This window comes from Megascapheus bottae, chromosome 22 (genome assembly GCF_031878675.1).
Source record: "Megascapheus bottae isolate mThoBot1 chromosome 22, mThoBot2.hap1, whole genome shotgun sequence".
Lineage (NCBI taxonomy): Eukaryota > Metazoa > Chordata > Mammalia > Rodentia > Geomyidae > Megascapheus > Megascapheus bottae.
Window position 1 is genome coordinate 25,705,774 of NC_143530.1, and position 18,195 is coordinate 25,723,968.

The 18,195-nt window shown below is 37.8% G+C and overlaps 1 protein-coding gene across 1 annotated transcript in view; it reads right to left on the reverse strand.

The window, feature by feature from the left end:
- Nucleotides 1-18,195, reverse strand: part of Gmds (GDP-mannose 4,6-dehydratase) — a 550,906-nt gene that overhangs the window by 306,366 nt on the left and 226,345 nt on the right. The gene's annotated exons all lie outside the window — the stretch shown is intronic.

Below are 18,195 nucleotides of genomic sequence, written 5' to 3' on the forward strand. Positions count from 1 at the left end.
ACCCCCCTTTTACATATCTAGGCCATATATTAGGCCCACACTATTTTAAAAGCCAAAAAATACAATTAAAAACTTCCCACTTAAGAACTCTTCATGATTTTCAGCAATTCTTAGGAGATATAAATTGGCTTCGGCCTTATCTAAAGCTCTCCACAGGAGAGTTAAAACCCCTTTTTGATCTCTTAAAAGGAGATACCAACCCTACATCCTTGCGTGAATTAAATCCTGACGCCAGGAGGGCCATCCAAATTGTAGAAAAGGCAATTTCCCAGCAACAAGTGACCTATTGTGACTATTCTAAACCATGGGGAGTTTATATTTTAGCTACTTCTCACTCCCCAACTGCTGTATTGTGGCAGGATGGCCCACTTTTATGGCTTTATCTACCATCAACACCCGGCAAAGTGCTGACCCCCTACTACGAATTGGTAGCTAATCTGATACATATGTGCTGAGTGGATTCCCGTAAATATTTAGGTCAGGAACCTCATTTTATCTGTGTCCCATATAATCTACAACAACAAGATTGGCTATTCGCCCATTGCGATTCTTGGGCCATTGCTTGGGCCAATTATACGGGGAAAATTTTGCATCACTACCCGTCTAACAAACTTCTCCAATTTGCTGCGTGTCATACGTTTCTATTTCCTTCCATAGTACAGGCCTCGCCTTTATCTTCTGCTGCTTTGGTATTTACAGATGGATCCTCTAATGGAAAGGCTGCTTTGACCATTAATGGGAAAACTCAATCTTGGGTTACGGGTTTTTCCTCCGCCCAAGAGGTGGAATTAGAGACTGTGGTGTCTAATCTGCCAGCAGGATGCTGGGACAGAGTTGCTTTGGAGCTCGAAGTGGCAGAGTGCTAGCTCTGAGCTGAAAAGCTGGGGGGAAGCACTCAAGCACCAAGCTCAGGACTCACAGTGGCAGGGTGCTAGCCTTGAGCTGGAGAGCTGAGAGACAGCGCCCAGACCCTGAGTTCAAATCCAGCAATCAACAAAGTGAAATGCCAATGGGATGTTTATCCCTGTGTGGAGAGACACTACTGGGACAGGAAAGCCTCTGCTTGGATGGCGGAGATGGTGTCAGATCTTAGAGTCACTTGTGCTTGGCCATTCAAATTAATCAGAGCCGGGAGGTCATAGAATAGTTTGTAAGCATGCCTTACTAATGCCCGTGCCTTTCATAACTGGGCAGGAACTTGTCAATCTTCTGTGATAGCGGGTAGTTTAAAGTCCTAATTGAGTAAAATTTTTATTTTTTATTTTTGACACCAGCCACAAATTCAGGAAAAGTTTGTGGATCTGAGGCTTGTGTCTCTATTAATCTGTTTAGATCTGACAACTGAAGCATTGTTAAGGTTGCAGAAATTTAGTTCCCCAGACAATCAAGAAAAAGCCCTTGCAAATGGGTGCTAGGTAGGCTGCGCTGTTGTGGCCAAGGATGGTTTGTGCAGTTGTTGAATGTCAAGTATGATTTCTAGTTTGGAGTAGATTGTTGTTCCTGGTGTCTAATCCTTGCAACCCCTTGATAAAACAGGCTGGGCTTCTTAAGGTCCCTGGTCAAGCGTGGAGACTGCGCCCCTGAGTCAGCTTGAAGAAGTCACGGAAGTTGAATCTCCGCCCATCAAATCCCCATTGGACCAAGGGACCAAAGTCATTTTTGGAAAATGTGACAGGATAAATTAGGGGTATAGAAAAGAGTAAAAATTGCACTTGTGTTTCTTTTAAAATAAAAAACGGGGGACATGTTGGGAGCCAGAGTGGAATCAAACTGTACCTTGACTTGCATCAGATGATGGCTATATTGTCTTATTGCTTTCTGGCCCTATTCTATGTAAATGACCTGAGAATTACCATATGAATGTAACACCTGGAGGTTCCCTGGGAGAGGAGGAGGGAAGAAGGGGGAGTGGAAAATAAACGCGGCAGTCTCGGCAGTCTTTGCCTGGACTGCGGACATCCCGGACCCGGTGTGTCTGTCTCTCTTCTTTTTCTTCCTAGTCCTTGTCCCCTATTTCAGGAACCCCAATCTGCGAACCCTGGTTTGCTGCCGGTTGGCCCCGGCACTACAGGAGAGAATATTTTCCTCCTAACAACTTTGTGATTTCTTCTCAAGGAACACAGGATGTCTACTTATTTAGATCTTTAAAAATTTTTCTCAAAAATGTTTAGTAGTAGCTAAGTATGGTAGCTCATACCTATAATCCTAGTTACTATGGAAGTAAAGATTGGAAAGATCATGGTTTCAAGCCAGACTGGGAAAAAGTTACTATGACTCCATCTCAGCAAAAAAAGTTGGGGCGTCCATTTGTTAGAAAATGGAAAGACTTAGAAAAAAAATCATATTAAGTGAAGTAAGCCAGACTCAAAGGAACTTAGGCTCAATGGTTTCCCTCATTTGTCATGATCAATAGAAACCTTGGGCTCTCCTAGCAGAGATTTGCAATAGAGGAAAACCTAGATACATAAGGCCATACAGTATGACGCTAAACGAAAGGACCTCTAGGATATAGAAACAAAAGCCATATAATGAGTAATTGTTGTCCTTAATGTACTATGTTATCTCTCATCTCTTTTGCTGTCCCTTGGTTATCTCATATTGTTACAGTATCTCACTTTGTTATCTGATATATTGGATATATTTGTATTTGGTTATTTGAAATTGGATAGGGAAGGGGGGAAAACAAGCTGAGGGGTGGAGGTGGGGGGGGAGGTAAATGGGGACCAAGACCTGATGAAATAATGCACCTTCTATCTGGCGAATATAATGTAACCCTTCTACTAATTACAATAAAAAATATATGAAAAAAAATAAAGTAAAAAAGTTGGGGCGTTTGTGGTGCTTGTCTATAATACCAGCTACATAGTGAGAATAGGTAGGATTAAGATGCAAGACCAACAGAGGCAAAAGTTAGCAATATCCCTTCTTACTAAACAAGTTAGGCATCTGTGGTACATATCTGTAATCCCAGCTACATAGGTGGCAAAAGGATCACAGACTGGAAGTTGGCCCTTGGCAAAAATAATCATGAAACTCTTTAAAAAAATAATAAAGGCAAAGGGGTGGAGTGGAGTTATGGTTCAAATGTTTGAGCAGTTTCCAAACAAGTGTGAGACCTTGAGTTCAAATTATAAAAAACAAAAAAAACCCCACAAACTTTCTAAGAAAAATTTGGTACTTCTTTTGTTAAATTTGTTCTTAAATACTTCATTGAACCTGATGTTACTGAAAATTAATCTGAACTCTTTAATTTTATACAAATATTGATATTGAACATTATTTTACACTGGACACTGTTGGTTTATGCCTGTAATCCTAGCTCCTCAGAAGGTTGAGCTCTGGAACACTAGGTTCAAAACTAGCTTGGCTTGGAAAGTACATGAGACAATATCTTGAAAATAGGAAAAATCAGGGCTGTAGGCATGGTCCAAGTGGTAGAGTGCTAGAAGGCTAAGAAAACCAAATGGGTACCATGTCCTTAGTTCAAACCCCTGTATGGCAAAAAAGGGCACAAAACACATTATATTTTAATATTTCAAATGATTTTTAAAAACTCTCATGTTCACCCTTACCATGCAAGTTTGATATTTTAAGATTATATAAAATCACAGAATACAAGGCCTACAACCTTAGAAGTCATTTTTGTTCATTGCAGATACGAACGTGAGAGTAGAAAAATCCTACAGTTTGAGTACCTTCCCAGGAAGAACAAGTACCCAAGCCTAACCCAGCCTTGCTCTCTGTTGCTGGCTGTCCATAGTGATTCCAGCATGAACTCCTCGAATGAGTTGACCTCAGTTGTTGCAGATTAGAACACATGTGGATAATAGAACTTTTACATGACTAGAAGACTAGGAAGAAGCTTGAGAAAAGTTATCCCAGAAGACCAGTTCTGTTAGTAATTTTCTTCACACAAACCATTTAAGAGCTCTGACATTCATCTCAGTTGTCAGCTACTTGCATATTAATATTTGCTATGCCAAACAACAGGATAGATAAAATATAGATAAAATGGTGTGGCAGAACATAAATCACTAAAGGATGTAAGGACTATTATCATGCCCTTGTTTGTGAAATAAAGATAATAACAGGTAGGTTTGATGTTTAAATGAGAAAACCCAGCTATCTTGATTAGTAAGTACTCAGTAAATGTTGGCAATTATTATTATTATTATGATGATGATGATATTAAAAGTACATTACAATTAAGTGATGAAAAAAGTTCATATTTCTTACTTCTTTTATGGCCACAACTCAAAGTCCTACGTTCTCTGATTTTCAAAGTCAGAGTTTAAGAACAGATCTAAATATAAAGTCACTGCCAGAAGCAGGCATGTGGACTTTCACAGGAAGCACTAAGAAATACTTCTTGAATCATTTCAGATTATTCTTTCAGTATCAAGTCATTAACATAAAAAGGTTAATGTTATATAGGGATAATTACATAAATATATACTCATAAAAAAGAGATAAAAGAAGAGAATTGGCCTAACTATTAGTTCTAAGATTAAGATGGACTTTTCCTAACATATCCTGCTAGCAATATAAAGACAAGAACAGAACTTCTGTTCAGGTAACACAACAGACATAAATTACATTAAAAACAGTTACTATTTCTTTAAATCAAAAGCCAAACCTCTAAGAAACAAAGGGAAGTCTTAAGGTAAGGTGGGATGCACAAAGATTCAGGATTTTTGAGGAGTACCGGTGGGAGGAAGAATCAAAGGCTACCCCAGGTCCTGAAAATAGACTTTAGCGTGGAACTAAAGCTAACACATTGTTAGTCACTACTCCTGTAATTGTTATTTTTCTTATGACTATTTTCTTAAGCAGATGTTTTAAGTTTTTATTGTCTTACCTATAGAATGAGACTATAATTAGGAGTAAGGACCAAATGAACACTATATTTCAAAGACTACAGAATACTGTTATGATACAAATGTTTACTGTTCTTGATATTTTTATTGTGATCATACTTAAAATGAGTCTTCCTTTCTCCCTCTCCTTCTCCTTCCTCTTTTTGTACATATCTTTCTCTGTATCTCTCTCCTTCACATTTCATCATAGTAAGTCAAAGCTTGGGGAAAGATTAAAAAAGCTACATTAGAAAAGTAAAGCCGGGTGCCAGTGGCTTATGCTTATAATCCTAGCTACTCAGGAAGCTGACACTGGAAGATGGAGGTTCAAAACCAGTCCAGGCACAAAAGTTCATAAGACTCTTTTCTCTCCGATTAATCACCAGAAAACTGGAAGTGGTGCTGTGGGTAGGGTATCACTGAGCTCTTCAGCTCAAGGACAGCACCCAGGCCCAGAGTTCAAGTCCCACAACTCACTAAATAAATAAATACATAATAAAAGTAAATAAATAGTATGCATCCCTATCATCAAAAACAGAAGTCTATAACAAGTCTGAAATAAAGATATTTTGTGAAAAAAATTTAAATGATTTTAGCATGTCAAAGCCAAGTCCAGTTACAGTCCAAATTCCTTTCCCCAGGTAATGACCTGTAGGTTATGACAGGCAAGCTCCAGGCCTATGGTGCTTGGAAAGAGTGGATGCCAGTTCATTCCATTAGGCTAGAGGAATGAAGCATTTGTAAGGGCAAAAGAGGTAAGTCTTTGACATTTCCATCAACCTTCTTTGGGCCAAAATCCTGATCCCTAAGAAGACTCCCTTCACTTTGCTTCAAGCTGCGGATTGAAGATATCTCCCTCATCATCACCAGACAGGTAGCTGCTTCATGATATGCCATGAAATTCTGGGAGATAGACACAGGCATGAGCCATTACACAAGGGTTGGCAGGCCTGTCCTATAACTCTTCAACTAGTTGAAGCATGGAAGGAAGAACAGATAGTAGCCAATCTGTCTCACCTTAGAATTCCCAGAACAGAGAAGATGGGGGATATTACTCACAACAGACTCTAGTGTTATCTGCACAGCTACCAGGCAAGGAGCAAACAACCCTGAAGCTAATACTAGGAAGATTTAGAGCTCAATATGGTCTGAACATGCCAGTTAAGGTTAAATAAACCACATGTCTAGGCCATATATCTAGATGGCATCTTGACGATAAACAGAGTCTTTCCATACTCAGAAAAAGTAACTTTGATATTGTTATAACATCCTTTAAATTTTTTTTGGAAGTAGGGTTGTGGCTCAAGCGGTAGAGCACTAGCCTTCAGCACAAAGAGGCTCAAGGACAGAGTCTGGGCCCTAAGTTCAAGCCCCATAACTGACAAAAAATAAATATCCTTTTTGAAAATATAAGCTAATCTTTTTAATATTCATTTCCTGAGGTTGCAAAACAAATGACCACAAAATAGGTAGTTTTAAGTGACAACTGATTGTTTCAAAGTTGAGAAGGCTGGTGCCCTGAAACTTCAAGTAACCAAGAAATCTTTTCTTGACTCTTTCAGTACGGTTACTGGCATTATTTGTGGTCTCATCACTCTACCCTCTGCTTCCATCTTCCAATTACCTGATCTTCTATGTGTCCTCATCCCAATCTCTTCTATTTTCTATACTGACAACTGTCATTAGATTAAGAGGCCACCCTGTTCATACATAATGATCTCTTTCATGTGAAGATTTCTAACTTTATTATATATTCAAAGACCCTTTTCTTTTATTCACATGAGGGAAATATTTGTAGGTTCTAGGAATTAGAAAGTGGACACATCTTTTTGAGGATACCACCCAACTAATAATGCATGAATCAAGTGTTAGAATATTTGAGATATGATCAAATACAAATAGGACATTGTTTCATTGCATAAGTATCATCTTTTTTATTATTATTATTTTTTGGCCAGTCCTGGGCTTGAGCTCAGGGTCTGAGCACTGTCCTTGGACTTTCTCAAGGCTAGAGCTCTACCACTTGAGCCTCAGCACCGCTTCCAGCTTTTTTCTGTGTATGTGATACCAAGGAATTGAACCCGGGTCTTCGTGCATGCAAGGCAAGCACTCTACCACTAGGCCAAACTCCTGGCTCCCATAAGTATCATCTTAAGGAGTACAAAAGCTCCTTGTCTATTTCATACATGATCAAATAAGTTTCTCCTCTGTTTTGGCTCTCCAATATTGCTCCAGTAAATCTAAATAGCTCCTTGGATCTCTTTCTTCAGAGAATATGTGCCTATTTATGACTTTGCACTAGAAATGTGGTATGTATTGCTATGTATAAAATTTTCTTCTCAGTAAGCTTTTTAAATCTTTCTTCTGACATAATTTGTTTTCTGAATTCTTCTCCATCCTCATCCTGAGTGCTGTACTGGACCAAAACTACAAGTAGAGCTTGCTGGACCTCTGCTATAATACTATCTACACCTCTAGTGATTTTGTTCTGTGAATTTGGCAATTCCAGTACTTACAGAAATAACGCATTATTTTTTATTTCTGCTTCCTAATGCCTTCAGAATTCATGTTGGAGTCAGAGGTCATTTGGGAAATGACAGTTCCTCTTGACAGGGCCAGTGTTCTTTCTTGTGGCTCCTTCACTAGAGTCCAAGTTAACAGTGTTCTTCTCTTCTTCCTTATTACAACCCTCTTAAATAGTCTGAGAATTCCCTAGAGGCCTATGAGCATTGCTACATCACAGTACAAAAATGGGATTAGACTTCAAGCTGGTGGCACAAAAGCTCCCTATTTCACAATTGGTATAGAATCATCATGAATTTAAGACATCAAGAAGATAAAAACAGATGTGAAGAAATTAAGAAATTACCTTTATATTGAGCATGTACATTGCTTATGAATTATCATGACACTTGACACATATTTATTTTTATTTTCACTTTTGAAGTTCAGAAAAAGATTGTTTTTGTTTCATTTTATGTAGAGTAAGTATATAAATGTGTATTTAATGAGTATATATATATATAACACATATAAAACTGTTGTAAACACAAAATATTTATTTTACCTTCTGTGTTTCATACCATTTCTCTGCCTCAAATACTTGTGTATTTGTAATGAGGCTCCCTCCGCAAATCCCCAGCAAAGAAACTTTATGAATTTCTGAGCCAGGACATTTCCTGATTTTGTGGTTCTACCTCTGCCATTGGACCTTGCTCCTTATGTATACAGATGGCAAAGACACCTGTGAGGCCCAGTCAGCACTGACCTATCAGGAAGTGGCTCAGATACAGAGTCACAGATAAGTTTCTAAATTCCTGTCTTTATTCTGATATCTACAATCCTGTCATCAATGTATGTACGCATATATATGTATATATATGTGTGTGTGTATGCACATGCACACACACATGTGCATACACACACACAAGGCCTTGTTGATTCAGACTTTCTCCTATAAAATCATCAGCCACAACAAAATAATACTGCTTCTAAAACAAAAGCTGAAAAAAATGACAAAATTTATAAATCAAATGCTTTCAAATGACCAACATTAAGCCAGAAACAAGAATTAACTTTCAGATATGAAAAATGTTTAAAGTTAAATTATGCTTAATGGTAAACAATTTGATCAATTGTTAAATCACAGTATTTATCACAAGGCACTATACTACAAAGGTTTTATTTTGTGTGTATGTGTGTATGTGCTGGGTTTTGTTTTTTATTAAAAAAAAAAAACAACAAATAGCAACAAGTGCTGCCCTATACTGATTCAGGGAAAGTAGGGGAAAAAATCCACAATTACTTATTTTTTTCTTCACCCTAAACAAATTCACATTACTCATAGCCCTAAACACTGTCTGAAACTTAGAAACAACGCAAGTCGGAGTATGTGGGAATTTTCATTGGATATATACAGATGTAAAGTTTATCAGTATCCTTACAGTATTTAAAGTAACTACAAGTTCTCTAACAAAAATTCTAGTCCATTGCCCACTACTTATCCAAAAGTTTTTATTAAATGATCTTTTTTCTTTTTAAGTTAGATTAAGTAAAAAGACAGTTTGGATACTATTCACTGCAGAACAAAAACCATTCCAATTTACTCTGCACCACACATGAACCTCTGCTATGAGGCCCCCACATTTCACCCCTGTGGTAATCTCTGGCTACCCCACTGAGAACTGCCTGGGCCATGGCTCAGTACAGACAGGGTGTAGAAAGAGGAGACACTGAGAAGGTCATGGCTGACTAAGCCGACTACTGAGATCAGAGGGATCATACCTCATTTGCTCATCAAGCCCTGCCAAGAGCAATACTATTTATCTGCAGGTACTCAAAATCTACTGGGCATGTTTAAAGGAATCCCAGTCTTGAAAGAGGACAATTCACAATATATATTTGTAGGGGATAGCTACCACCTTTGGGCAAGTATTTGTTATAAATGTGCTTGAAGAGAGATGTTCAAAGTACTTTACTATTTTCATCAAATGTTGAGTACATTTTCCACTGACAGATAACTCAAACACACAAATCTTTGTTTTAGAGTTCCCCAACTGTAACACTATGGACATTGGGGAATGGAATATTTTCTTTTCATTGGGCTTGCCCTGTGCAACCCTACTTTTATTCACTAGATACCAATAGCAGATCCTGTTTTTCTAATCAATAATATCAAAGACAATGCTACTTCCCCCTGAGGAGAAAAAACTTCCCTGGTGAGAACAACCTCTGTCTTTATCAAAAACCCTGATAGACAAATCCCTCACCTATCTTGATCAAAAACCCTGATAAACAAATCCCTCATTATCAAATCAAATTTATATATAAAATCTAACCTCACCTACAGAGGTGAGGTTACAAGTACTTCTAGTCATTCAATACAGCAATTGTCAGGGAACAAATGAACATGAAATATTTAAATCCTGATGGTACAAGGGTGAGTCTTGATTTGAAGTAAGAATAATTCTCAGCCTGGCCTTCTAAGGAGAGTAGAAGCCAAGGACAGCACATTATTTGGACTTATTCATGAAGACTTAGCTGAGACCACCAAGAGAGGAAAGTGTGCAAGGAAACAAAATAGTTCACTAACCAAACCCACCAAAAATGACTTGTTTAGAGACTAGACAGATGAAGAAAGAGTAGCAAAGAGATCAAAAAGGAACAGTTAGACAGAGGTAAAAGAGTGCAATTTTTTTGGGGGGGGCGGTCAGTTGTGAGGTTGGAACTTTGGGCCTTGATTTTTTTCAGCTCAAGGCTAGGGCTCTACCATTTGAGCCACAGCACAAATTACAGTTTTCTGGTGGTTAATCAGAGATAAGAATCTCATGGATTTTCTTGCCCAGACTGGCCTTGTACTGTCAGCCTCTGATTTTGGCCTCATGGGCAGCTAGTATTATAGGCATGAGCCACCAGCGCCAGCAAAGAGTGTTAATTTTGTGTTCAGGAGTGGGCATGGAAAATACCAGGTGAGGATGAATACAGAGAAATGACCACAGATATAGCAGTCTAAAGATAAGAGCATCTTCAATGAATTTAGGCAGAAACCCACTGGAGATGGGGGTTCGAAAGAATGGAGAATGTGTATATCTCAGAAGTAGAGAGCCTGACTAACATGTATCTTGTTAAAAGGATGGAGCTCCATCCTCAGTACACTGAGGGGAAGGTACAAAACAAAACAAAACAAAAAAAAGAAAGATAATAAAGGATCCCAGAAACAAAGAGCATAGATAATTTCTTGATGGTATTTTGCTACAAGGTGAAGAAGAGTGTGAAGCTGAGAGGATGTTTGTCAAGGTAGATAAAAAGTAATATCACTGAATGCTGAAGGGGAAGATCCAGTAATACTTCGAGGGGTTCTATTTCTTCCGCAAAGCTAAACTAAACAGTACTCTACTATACCAGTTATTACCTAGTGCCACCATGACTGTGAATCTACCCTACCTGTTTACAATCATACCAGTGACCCTCAGTGTTAATGCTGAGATTCCCAGCATTTAACTCCTTCCTTGTCATACTATAATATATCCCCTGGATCTCTATGTGGCCTATAGATTTATCTCCTTGACTTTCTTTCCAAATTTCACACAGTTCGTGAAGCTTCATTTCAGTATCTCCTCACTGGTATCCATGCTGTGACCTCAAGTGCTAAGGGAAGAGTATCTCAAGTCACTATTGTATGTCAAACACCCGAGGGTGTATAACCTATAGTTCTCACTTGTCTTTCTTCTTACCACAGACTGATAGTACTTTCTTGGAAGCCACTCTTGATGAATGGTTCCTCTTTACCTATTGGCCCATGGGTATCTTCAACTATTCTAGCATTTGCCTTCTGCCCTCAAGTCCCAGTGACTGCCCTTCTCAAACACAATTTGCTCCCCAATCTAGCTCCTATATGACCACAACTGGAGTGGTCAGTACAGATTCTAATGTACAGATTCTATGTGTGTTTTGCCTTTTCTTTGCATGGGAGCAGCCTGACTGCCAATGTGACTGTTTTGATTAATTTAAAATGAAGAATCTAATCTAAGCTGACCTAAAAAACTATCACTCTCCAGTGACAGTAATTGAGGGAGTAGCTTGCTGACCAAGGCACCCCAGATATGGCCCTTCCTCAGGTCTTTCTCAATCTAATGGAGCTGAGGGAAAAACACATTTTCTTCTACAGTAGTGAGAATGAAGCTCATAAAACCCCTAGTACTGGTTTCACAGAAGAAAATAGTTGGAAAAGATAGAAAGAAAAAGAGATGAGACAAAAAGGAAAAAGCCTGGAGCTGGGAGTTTGGCCTACTGGTAGAGTGCTTGCCTAGCATGCACGAAGACCCGGGTTCGATTCCTTGGTACCCCACATATATAGCAAAAAGCCAGAAGTGGTGCTGAGGCTCAAGTGGTAGAGTGCTAGCCTTGAGAAAGTCCAAGGACAGTGCTCAAGCCCTGAGCTCAAGCCCAGGACTGGCAAAAAAAAAAAAAAAAAGCCTGAAAATACCCTGTTTCTGGTTCCAGCTCTCTCCATCATGTCTGTCTTTGCTTTGCTTAACTAATAGTTCTGCCATTTCTTAACTAATAGTTTTGATAGATGTGCAGAATGGATATGCTGTGGGTAGAGGCAAAAAGTAATATTTTGGTCCATCTTCCAAGGATAGACAGATATAAACTTTAGGTTTACATGGAGTGAGAAACTTTTTATCTACCACGGGCATCTTGGGTATTTATAACATCATTAGGGGTTATAACAAATTATAAATACAGACAATGGCTACAGGCAGCTAATAAGAAGCGTTACATATCTCATCACGAACCAAATGATTCTGTAGGCCTAATGTGGCCCACAGTTCAGAATTTCACCAACCCTGACTGGAGAAGGAGAAAAGTGTGCCTAACTGTTGAACAGTCCAAAGCAAGGGCTTGTTTATCATTGAAGTTACTATTGTCATTACTTGAGAATTATCTCATCACAATAAGAAAGGCATTGCCATCTAGGCTACAGTATTGACTTTATTCTTGTCCTCTCCTGAATTCCAAGGTGATTGAAAGAGAGTGATACTTAGAATAAAGGAAACAGATGTAAAATTTAGAAAGAAATGTGAAGTTTTCATCCCGCTTTTAGTTACCCTTTGGATATATTCACGCCAAAGTGAGAAGTTAACATTTTTTAGGAAAAGCAGTTTCTGATTATCTACTATACCATTATCATCCTCCCCCACCAATTCAAGCCAGATACTTTTTTTTGTTCCTGAGTATTATTTTCGTCCAAATCTGTGATATAGAAAATCTCCCAAAACACTGATTTCTAATAACACTAATTTCTACAACCCTGTTTTCTTGAGTGGCTAGAAACTGCTGGCAGGTGCTCATTTGACCTGTCATAATGCTACCTCCCCAGCATGTCCTCCTTCTTCTCATGTCCCCTGACAGTTCTGACAAGTAGCACAGATGTGAGAGCAACATCCATTACTTCTATATAGACCCCCTGAGCAAAAACAGGTCTCTTCTCCTATGAACATTGGAAGAGGAACATCTGTGTCCACATTTTATTTTTCAATTGTTTGGCACTTCAACTATCATGTCCTGTTGAGGTTTAGGCTGTCTCTTTCCTCTGTGTTCCTCAGTCACCTTTGGAGAGTTTGCTCTTACCATACTTCACTGTGAGTTTTAATTCACTTAATTGTGAGCTTTCTTAAATCATTATGTTGTTTCTTTCAGCACTGTGTGATGTGATGCCTAGTAAATAATAGATATTCAGCCAACAGTTTCTTAATCAAATGGCTGTTCAGTAGTATAAATAGTAAGGTCTTCCCACTTACAGAGTCAGCTCACAGTGAGTCTCAATCTTTTGTTTCTTTTGCCATAACTCCAGAACTCAGGAGTAAGAGCTTCAACACTGGCATGTTTGTTTTCCAAAGCCATGAACGCTGGTATATACCATCAATGCTAGTTAATGACAAAGAAATTATCTGGCCACACCAGCTAATTGAGCTCTCTTCTAAACCATATGAGCATTTCTTCTCTGCCTTTACATTTGTGGAAAACCTCTGTACCCTAATACTAAGATATGACTGAAGAAACAGTAAACTTTCTATCATTAAACAGATTCAAGATATGTAAGAATAAAAATCTCATGGAAATAATATATAGTTATGTCATCTTTTTGTAGGATTGACTTAGTAACACTAAAGAAATGACTTTATTTTAGAAATGATAGAACTATTACACAGAATAATAGTAGGTACATATCTATTTGATATTGCTCACACTTAAAACTCTTGGATTAAAATTTGGCTTCCATTGCGATTCAAGTGTAGTAACATTTAAGAAGTAAAGCAGAATCAGAACATATAAATTTCATGTCTAAAGTAATATTAAAGAAAGTACTGGCTTATACTCATCCTAGTATAAAAACTGCAAAGTAAGAAAACCATCAACAAAGGCCAGTGACTCAAATTTTTTATCACGTATAAATGAGGATTAGACAAATGTCTATAATATGAGATGTTTCTGACTGTTTACACAATAATATTACTTGGCTCTCGATAAAATTTCTGTTTATTCTCTCTTTCCACAGAAAAATATACAAAGCATACTAAAAAGAAATGAGTCCAAATGATATTCATTTATCCAGGGAAACATTACCTCCTGTCATAATTATTGTTAGTAATTAATTTTTACTTCAGTTGTTGGAGGAGGGTCAGACTCTAAGGGCAAGAATAATAAAAGCTGATCATATGAAGAACCATACCAGTCAGTAAACACTGTCATAATTGCTAATATGAAAAAATATATAATTAATATCAGGGAATAAAAAACAGAAGAAAGGGCATTCAGGGACTTTCTACTTAAGTGTTTCTTTCCAAATAATGTTGATTACTTCTTTTTTTTACTGTATTTTATTTTCAGAGTAATGTATAGAGGGGTTACATTTACATACGTCAGATAGTGTGTGCATTATTTCTCGAAACGTAATACCTTTTCTCATGTTTTTGTCTCCTTTCCTCCCTACTGCTCCCAATCATCTTGTTTTCCCCCTTCCCTTCCCTATTTCGAATAAACAAATAAACATATATACAATATACAAGGTAACAAAGTGAAATACAGTAGTCACAAGATTAATCATAATAGGAAAATAGAATAACTTCATATAATATGTTAAGAACAACAATCACAAAGATAACCTCTTGTTAACCTTCCCATCTCTCTGGGGTTACTGTGCGTGTGCTTAAGGACAGAAATCAGGACATGGATATAACATGCCTATAATTCTCTCATCAGAGTTGTGACAATCCATGACTGTTCAACATACGAAGTGGATTGGAAGTTTCACTTTCTAAAAATTAGATAATGAGCTAAAAAATGCATTTGCCATTGTCTTAAGAAATGTTGACAGCCAATCAACTTATGTGAGGGAATGAACTGTAACCCAGAGGGTTACTTCTTGAATACTTGGTACCCAGATAGTGGCCAGTTTGGTAAGAGAGCAAACACTTTGGGAAGTGGAGGCCTGTTATGGGAAAGTAGATTACTGAGAATGTGTCCTTGGGACTATCCTTTGAACTGATCTTCCTATATCTCTCTGCTTCCAAGAGGTAAACAGCCTCCTCAACACACTCTCATGATATTCTGTCCAAGCTCATAAAACAAAGAAATTGCAGATGGAGCCATCAGAACCTGTAAAGTTAATTGTATCAAGTATTTTGGTTACTGCAATGAGAAAGTTAACTGATAAGACTATAATATGCAGGGAATGAACTTTCATATCTTTACTTTCTTTTACCCTAGAAGCTTACCATTGTATTTTAGTTAGTACATAAAGCTTCGGAGGGCCTTATTTGATTTGCATGAAGGCAATGTTGGTAAGCTTTCTGAAAAACTCCTAAGACAGCTGAGATAACATATTATGAAGAAAATTGTGAGAAAAGAGAACTAATAATCCTATGAACATAGAATTCTGAAAAATATTTACCAGTCAGCAATATCATCCTTACAGGATATTTTCTTTAAACTAAATAACATGAGACATAGCTTTAGAAAGTTAACAGACCCACTTTGAGGATCTATCTATCTATCTATCTATCTATCTTTGAAGGTTAGAGTTTCTGTATTCAATACCTGACAAACGGACAGATTTCATGCCTCATCATTTCATTTTTTCAATATTGCTAATTGGTTAAAATATGTAGCTTTTTTCAGGGTTCAGAAAACCTGGGTAGGACCGGATAATGCTCATTTTGAACAATGAAGCATGACAAAGGGACAGATTACACAAGAAACAGCATGACAGAGTCATTTTGGCTATGGGTTAAGCTGACTGGTTTCCACTCTGTACTGTTCACTTAAGTATGGCAAGGAAATTTAAATTCTCTGAACTGCTGCTTCACCTACAGAACAAACCACATAGTTTCATCATTACGAATAAAAATAAGGAATGAAACTATAGTGTCTGGCACTTGGACAGGGCCACACAAATACTGGCTGTCTTTCCACCATTATTATTACTAGTATCACTAGCAGTCCAACTATTTGAAACTTTTAAGAAAATGTAAGCTATTTGCTGATGAATACTCCAAACTTTAAAGGAATGATTTGTGCTTAAAATGTTTAACCATCAAACACTTAGAAACTTTCCAGTGAAGAAAAATATTCTCATAACATCAAGCAGCACTGAGACTGTAGGAGAAGCATGTTTGTCCATCAGCTGAATGTGTTGGCAGCACTCCTTGGAACAGAGACATCAGTGAGCATGGAGAACACTCAATCCCTGCCACCCATCCCCCCAAATCTAACCCAGAAATACAATTATATTTTCATAATCATCAATCACAATTGACATTGCAGTTCTTAGTAGGGCCTACCAAGTGCTCAGTTTTCAGAGAGAAATATGTGTACATGTTATTTTCAATATATGGTCTATGAGTATACAGTAATGCTTCAGTTACCCACCTTAAATTTGCCCAGAATATTTCACTGCATCTATAGATTATTAACACTTTCCTCAAGTGTCTCTAATGTTCAGATTAAATTTTACCAGGTACTCTTTATGTACACAACTCTTTGGCAACATATATTGGAGAATATTAGCCCTAAATTTATAGTAACATACATTTTGGTCTTCCTTAAATTAAATCGATCAGTGTTGCTCTGAGACACATTTTCCTTTTACACAATTCCCCCTCCCCTTTTGATACAAAGGAACTGTCTAAATCTTGCTTTAGTACTCAAAAAATTCTATCTAGAATTTTTCATACTGTTTTCCATAAGTTTTATCTACATCAGGAATGTCTATGCAACAATACTAAGAGGCACAAGGAGTTTGACCTAGTGGTACAAGTGCTTGCCTAGCAAGCATGAAGACCTGGGTTCAATTCCTCAGTACCACATACACAGAAAAAAAGGGGGAAATAATGCTGTGGCTCATGTGGTAGAGCTACAGGCTTGAGAAAGCCCAAAGACAGCACTCAAGCCCTGAGTACAAGCCCCAGGACTGGTAAAACAAAAAACAAACAAAAACAAAAACAATACTTGGAAATTAAACAACTCATATTCAATAAGAGCACAGACCATTATTTTTACCCTTCATGCTCACTATCCCACAAATGGGTTATTGATCCTATCCCTTTGTCACTTATTAAGCTCTGAAAAGCTTAATGTTTTATCCTACACAGGAAAAATCTCTCACCATTTCCCCTTTATTATTCCCATTTTTTATTGCTACCTTTAAAACTGTGAGGTGCACAAACTGAATTTATGCCTTTAGGTGGGGCCTTTGTTGCAGTGATGATAACAATGATAAAATACTAATAGCTTTACTTATGCTTACTTTCCTTTAATAATTATAGCAGCCCTAAGCAAAGATTATTTTTATCTCACAGAGATTATGAAACTTGCTTATCCTTTTTACAGCTGTTTCAAGATAAATTTAAAAAATATAAAACAGGGGCTGAGAGCATAGCCTAGTGGTAGAGTACTCATCTAGCATGCGTGAAACCCTGGGTTCGATTCCTCAGTACTGTAGCTCAAGTGGCAGAGCACTAGCCTTGATTAAAAAGTGTCCAAGGATCGTGCGGAGGTCCTGAGCTCAAGCCCCAGGACTGGCAGAAAAAATTATAAAACAAAACAAAATAGGGGCCAGGAGCATGGCCTAGTGGTAGAGTGCTTACCTAGCATACACACAGCTCCAGGTTCGATTGCTCAGTACTACATACAAAGAAAAGGCCAGAAGTAGAGATGTGGCTTGTGTGGTAGAGCACTAGGTCTTCAGTGTTCAGGCTCTGATTTCAAGTCTGAGGCCTGGTAAAATAATAATACTGGTAAAATAATACTACTACTAATACTACTACCACCACTAATAATAGGATAAAAATTTAAAAGCCCAAAATAATACCCTTTAAAAATAAACTTGTGTAAAGTAACTGCTGGAATCTGAATTGAATCCAAGCAGTTAAATAATTCTGTATTTTTAACCAAGAAATACTTAAAAAGAAGAAGGGCTAAAAGCGTGTCTTGGTTGGTAGAATAAGTGATGAGCATAGATCCTGGGTTCTATTCTTAGCATCTAAGACATGGTGGATAGGGAAAGAAGCTTGGGATCAAACTTAATTTGGAAAGCAAGATGCAAAATGTTACTATTTTTAGGAAGGAAATTTGCCTGTTGGGTGTACTGATTCGCGCCTGTAACCCTGGCTATTTGGGAAGCAAAAACCAGGGAGTCATGATTTGAGGCCAACCTCACCCCCAAAAAGGTAAGTGAGACTCCATGTTGAACAACAGCAAAGTGCAATGGAGCACGCTTGTCATTCTAAGATAAAGGGGAAACACATGCCTATCATCTCAGAGATATGAGAAAAGA